The sequence below is a fragment of the Macrotis lagotis genome, chromosome X, assembly GCF_037893015.1.
Source record: "Macrotis lagotis isolate mMagLag1 chromosome X, bilby.v1.9.chrom.fasta, whole genome shotgun sequence".
Classification (NCBI taxonomy): Eukaryota; Metazoa; Chordata; class Mammalia; order Peramelemorphia; family Peramelidae; genus Macrotis; species Macrotis lagotis.
Window position 1 is genome coordinate 131,169,726 of NC_133666.1, and position 7,018 is coordinate 131,176,743.

Consider the following 7,018-nt stretch of genomic DNA (forward strand, 5'->3'; position numbering starts at 1 on the left):
GCATGCCAAAAACCTTGAACCATTATACAAGTGAAAGTTTATTGTTGTTAGCTTACATCTACCAGGCCTCCATCCTGTTGATGACTTCATTCTCTGTCTTCTACTGTCCTCCTGCTAAGCTCATGTAAGGTTTATAGAGAAATACAGAGGCATGCTGGTAAATGTTTAAGAACCAGAACTGAATCTATACACACACACACACACACACACACTCTTGTAGATTTGATCTGCATTTTTAAGTCTACACAATCAATAAAGCAATAAATCAAAATTATAGTGTTTGGGAATTTCTGAGGTGGTAAAATATACTTACTGAAAATTTAACCATGGGATTTCTCAAGAATTCCCAGACAAAGCAACAGAATCACAGATCCTTGAGGAATTGCATTCTATGTCTAGTTTAATATTTAAAATCATTGAGCAATGGTGTCACCGCCATTAGAAAAGTCACACCTGCCAATAACCTTTTTAATGAGATCATCACTACCTATTAACCCTTGAGGAGTTGTGTGTGTGTGTGTGTGTTTGTTTATTGTATATGTGTGTGTGTTTATTGATGACTCTACAATAATAAGAAAATTTAATTTAAAAAAAGAGTAGGATTTGAACTACCATTAGATTGGTTCTTATATGTGACCCTGGACTTGAAGGGCAAGAGAATCAGGTGAGACCTCTTTGTAGAAAGGGAGTAAAGCTTTGTCTAGGCTAATTACCTGGATAATTTTCACTATGTGTCGATATTTGTGTTCTCTTGCATGTGTGTCAATCTGTAGAAGAGCTTGCGTGTGAGTATGTGTGTGTATGTGTATATTTTTTTTAGGTTTATTTTTTTTTAGGTTTTTGCAAGGTAAATGGGCTTAAGTGGCTTGCCCAAGGCCACACAGCTAGGTAATTATTAAGTGTCTGAAACTGGATTTGAACCCAGGTACCACTGACTCCAAGGCCGGTGCTTTATCCACTGTGCCACCTAGCCACCCCTATGTGTATATTTTTGATACCACAAACACCAGAACTTGGATTACTACTTTTACTACTAATAGTTAAAATTAAAGTAAGACGAAGGTTTTCAAAGTACTTTTCATATATTATTATATCTGATTCTCACAATAGCTCTGGGACGTAGGTACTATTATTCAAATTTTGCAAAAAAGGAAACTAATGTAGAGAGAAATCAAATGAATTGCTCAGGGTCTCATAGCTAGTGAGAGTCTGATGGAAAATTCAAATTTGAGTCTTTGATTCCAAAACCTAGCTGCTTAACTAGGTAATGATGTTTTGTTCTAAGGCCAGTAACAAACCAGTCCTTTGCAACACCTACTGAACTCTTTCCAATTTTCAGACTGAAAATGATCATAGGGCCTTGATAGTCTAGAGAATCTTGCCTTTTTTAAGTCTACATTTTTAAGCATTTATAAACAAATTTGTTGCTATTTAAGTGAACTGTATTGAATAATATAAAACAGATATATAATTATGATGGATCTATTGACAAATGAAAAGTGGTTATCAGTGACAAGAAGGCAATTCATTTTTATGATGAATACAATTGAGATCATATAAGTTATGAGAAGAAAATTCAATTTTCCTCTAAATATTATTTCTAAAAATTAGAGTTATATTTGAAATCATCGCTTTAATTAATCTCTCTCTTCCTCACCTCTAACATATCAGGAAAAATTTGGAAAGGAGGTATGGAAATCCAGGGTATCCTGATACACTAACATCATCTCCCAGAGACCTATATCATTAATAGACTAACAGGGTTTCATACTATAACCAAAAAGAGAAAGACCTACATCTGAGGAACCCAAGGGAGTGGGGAAATAGCTATAGGATCATGAAGCTATTAATCTCTGGTTGACAGAAAATACTTATCATCATCATCATCATGGTCATCATCAACATCATTGTCATTGTCATCATCATTATAGCCATCGTCATCATCATTATTCTCCTCCTCTTTCTCCTCCTCTAATGTATTCCAAAAGTCTTAGTGCAGTTTTGAACTTAAAGCTACATTAAGATATCCTGTTATATTATGTGACTATCATATATCATAAGACACACAAAATATGCAAAATTATCCTATGTAAATGTATTATATGACATATAAATACAATATATAATATAATAATAAAATGAATATATGTAAATCATATCATTTGCATAATGTTTAAGGTTTAAGATTTGCAAAGCATTTTATCTGAACTATCATATATAGTAGCCCTTTTCATATTTAGTAGAATGTAATCAGTGGGGGATTAATTGCTAAGTTCAAGCAGGGTCCAGTGAGTGTTGAATAAGTATAAAAGTTATGGGACTAGTAATAGCAATGATTCAAATATGTCAAGACTTTTAAAGTTTACGAAGTGATTTTCCTGTGAGGTAGCCAGTACAAGTATTACTTTTCCCCATTTTACAAATGGAGAAGATGAGGCTCAGAGAATTTGTTACTTATGTATTGCCAATTAGCTGGTAAGTATTGAAAGCAAGATTTGAACCAAGAACTATGTATGACTCCAGCATTCTTTGTCCTGTAATATATTGCTATTTTTGCTCAAGAAAGACTCCTGGTTTTCCCTTTCTGGGTCACTGATTTAATTCTTGACCCTAAGAACTTTATTCTTACCCATTGAGTCTTTTATAGTTGAAAAGTAAATGCCTACATTTAACATATACCCTCTAAAATGTACACTTTAATCTTTATTATAATATTATATGAGGAAGCCAGTCGGTCAAAAAGTCTTTATTAAATGCTTATTATATGTCCTGTGAAAAGTCCTGGGGAAGGATTTGAAGCAAATACTACAAAATCATGATTGTAGTCCTTGATATTGTAGATATTAAAACCAAAAGGGACTTATGAGTTCATCTGGTTCAATCTCCATGTATAGTATTATCGTCCTAATTTTACAGTTGAAGCAACTGATGCCCAGAGAGGTTGAATCATTTGCCTAGTTCACACATATAGACTATGAAAGAGTGAGATTATAACCCAGGTCGGCCGATAAATGAATGCTTTGGTCATCCACTATCTTATGCTCTTTTCAAATGGGAAGTTGATTCAATGGGGGTTTTTTTAAACCAGTTACAAACAGATAAACAATTATCTCTTGCATTGAGTACTTGAAAATTCTCTGTGAAGAGCATGGCTTGTTCAGATTCATCCCTCCAAATCTAAAACTTACCCAAATTCCAGCTTCATATATTTATGAGTTCCAAGGATGGCAGAATTTTTATTTTCTATAATACTATATTCTTTACATTTTTACCAACAACTTGAGCCTTGAAACATTTCTATTTTAGTTGATTGGAATCATTGTTGTATAAGTGGTGTAATTGCAAAGTATTCCTGTTGCATTCATTCAATAAATGCTTCAGAATCTTGGAACTCTATGGGACTGAGAGAAAAAGGGAGAAATGGGGGTCCCTCAGAATGAAAAAATGTGTTGGGATTTGTAGTCAAAGACCTTTGGTCTAAATGCCCATGTGACCTTGCACACAAGTTACACACTTATCCTTCAGAACCTCAGTCTTCTTACCTGTAAAAGAAAGAAGGGAATGGGTATTTGACACCTTTTCCAGTTCTAGATTCATAATCCTGTGATAAGAGATATCTGTAAGTCTAGAAACCAGTTTGGAAGCTTTAGGATTGGCATGGTCAGTTTGGGGGGGGGGGGCAGGGTAAGAGGCTGACCTGGGAGTCAAGGAGCATGGAGGGAAAGCAAGGGAAGTCTGGGGATACTGGGTCTAGAATTGAGTGTTTGGGAAAAAGTCAGATATCTGAGTTACAATAAAACAGTAAAGTGGGCAGTACCTACCAAGGTAAGTGCAGGGCTATTTGGCCAAATAGAATTTGTTTTTTTCTAAACTATGCATATTCTCTCTCTCTCTCTCTCTCTCTCCCTCAAAATAGGATAAGCTTAGGAGAGAGAATAAATTTCTATTAATATTTTAAACCAGAGGAATAGAGAGCATTACAAATTTGTAATGTTGAATATACTTTCAGATGAAGTCAAGAAACCTCTCAAGGAGGTGAATTAATCTGTAAATGTTTATAATGAAAAAGCAAAACATGGCAAGAATTTTTAAAAGAGCTTCACCCAAATAAATAATTCTTCCATGGTGAAATTTCAGGCAAAGTTGAAGGCCACTGTGGGAGTTATCTAAAGCAGAGAAAAATCCAATTATAACCTATATTCTACCAAAGACTAGCCCTATAATTGACTCTTTTATTCAATTAGAGTATGAGCTCCTTGACATAATATACTCTTGAAGTTTCTCTTTGTATTCCAAATCAATAAATTAATATTTATTAAGTTTCTGCTGTGCACCTCTCACTATGGTAGGCACTAAAGATATAAAAAAGAGAGAGAGAAAAAAGATAATTCCTGCCTTCAAGAAGCTTATAATCTATTGGGGGAGACAACATGAAAATATACATATATATGACTGATAGGGAAAAAATTATAGGGAGGATACTGAAATTAAAAATGGTCAGGGAAGTTTTCCTTTACATGGTGAGATTTTAGTTGGGACTTTAGTTGGAAGACTTAAGTTGGAAGCCAAGGAGGTCTCTAATGCCTAAATTAGTGCTTGGCAACGAGTAAGTGTTTAATAAGCCTTTTAACTTATTCATTCTTTGCTTTAATCTCATCCCAAAATCCTAGACAGAGCCCTATATACACTAAGCACTCAATAATTGATAACAATAATGAAGATCAACAAGAAACTACAAGAACCCATGAGTAAACTCTAGCCCAGCTACTTTGTTTTTCATCCCTGATCACCTTCCACCATCTAGAGGAGAAAGAGAGGATTGCAAGAGGCTTCTCTTCCCAAGAATTATATCACAAGAAAGATTTTTTTAAGACCTTTGAACTTCAGCACATAAAGTTAAAATCATCTTTTCATCACCTTCCTACCATAATGTCTAAGAGGGTTTGTTACTTATCACTCATTTTTTGTGGAAACATGATATAAGTGTGAGAGAGAATTCATTTGAACTACTACTCTATTCCAATCAGTATCAATCAATTTTATATGATTCCATAGGGAGTAGTGATTATAAATTATATATATATAAATACATAAATTATAAATATATAAATTGTGTATATATATATATATATATACATTATTATTATTATTATGTCCCTGAGCTGGGAGCTATGGATTATAAGATGACTTGCATAATCACAAGAAGCTAGATAAAGGCCCTCCACCTTTGTCTTTTTTTGTTATGGTGATGAAGACCAATGTGGTATAGGTGACTAAATTACATGGAAAGTTTCCCCTAATATTAGGTTCTTGGAGAATACACACACACACACACACACACACACACACACACACACACAAACGTGTATATATATGTATGTATATATCTATATCTATATAACTTGTACCATCTCCTCCTGCCCAGCCTAAGGAGTCCATTCATCTTATGAGCACCTAATCCATAGAGATATTTCACCCAACTCATGACCCTGCTGTTTTTGCCATCTTAGTGTAAATCAAAAATAACCAATGAAATTATTCTATATTTTGTATAACTTCTCTGCAGTTTCTAGTTATCAACCCCTATAAAAATAAAGTCCTAGAAGGAGAGGGCATCTCAGATCATGACAAGATTGAAAATCCATTTCATTAGAGGGGATGATGGGCCCTTTAATAAAGTGTCATTGACTCAGAGCTCTGCTTCAGTCTCTTACATGTAGGTGGGTCAATTTTACTGCCCACATAAGACAAAGAGGAGAGAATTCAGAGATCAGTGTTCTTTCTAGTCTTAGCTATGTCATTACTAAATGGTTGTATGTGCACTTGGACTCTTCATTTTCATTCTCTATGTCTAAGATGCCTGGATTCAGAATAGATCTTTAATTTATGAATAACTCAATTCAACAAATTTCTCTTGGACAGAGTGTATACTCATATAGTTCTTGATACTAAAGGTCAATTGGCTCTTCTCTGAGAACCCTCCACGGAACCATAACCTCCTCCTTTACTCATGAGCACTGGCCTTGGAATCAGAAGACCTGGGTTGAACTCTCAGCTCTCAAATGCTTTAATTCTAAGCAGAGAACAACACGACTTTATAGTAGCTGCATTCAAGAAGTCATTCAAAGCAAAGTGCTGTGATTTCTTTGTTTGTGAACTACTTTCATTAATTTGCACCCCTACTAGGAAGGTCCCAGGGAGTTGCTGGAGGGAACAGAGGTAAAGTGACTTTTCCTGTTCCTCACACAGTTAAAAGTTTAAGAGGCTGTATTTAAACCAAATCTTCCTGACTTAAGATACAACTCTACCTTTTGGCTATTCTGTTATTTTGGAGGAAGAAGACATTATAGAAATCTGATATTAATATTGATCATTCAACAAGCATTTTGATGTGCCAGACATAATATCTTGCATAAGAAAGACAAACTATGCAACCCCTGACCTTAGGAAGCTAAATTATGACATTCAGTTTTTCAATAAACATTTTCTGATGGTCCCTATATCTGGATCTTACCCCTCCTCATATTGGCCTTAAAAATCCCTAGCTTCATTCAAAATTCAGCTAAAACTCTTACATGAGACTTTTATTGATTCCCACTCCTCAAAACTCTCCCTCTCCATCTTTGAATTTATCTGTATTTTCTTTATATATGTAATCATGGTATCATAGACTTAGATTTGAAAACTATTTCAATAACTATATAATTCAACCCCTTCTTGGAAAACCAAGAGGATTTTCTAAAGGTCACACAGTCAGTAAACTCAGATTTAGGACTTGAATGCAGATCCTCTGAATTTTAAACTATCCATATCCATAGTATGTAAGTTGTATTCATAGACTGTAAGATTCTTGAGGACAGAGGCCAGAGTGTCTTTCATAATCATTACAATGAAATTTGTTGATTGGTAGAGTGGTAAAGTTCTAAGATCAAAACCTACCAAAGAGATAAACTCAGGTATTCTGAAAATTTTCCTTTATTTCTGATCCCTTTCCCTCTTCCTCCTTCCCTTCCCAAAA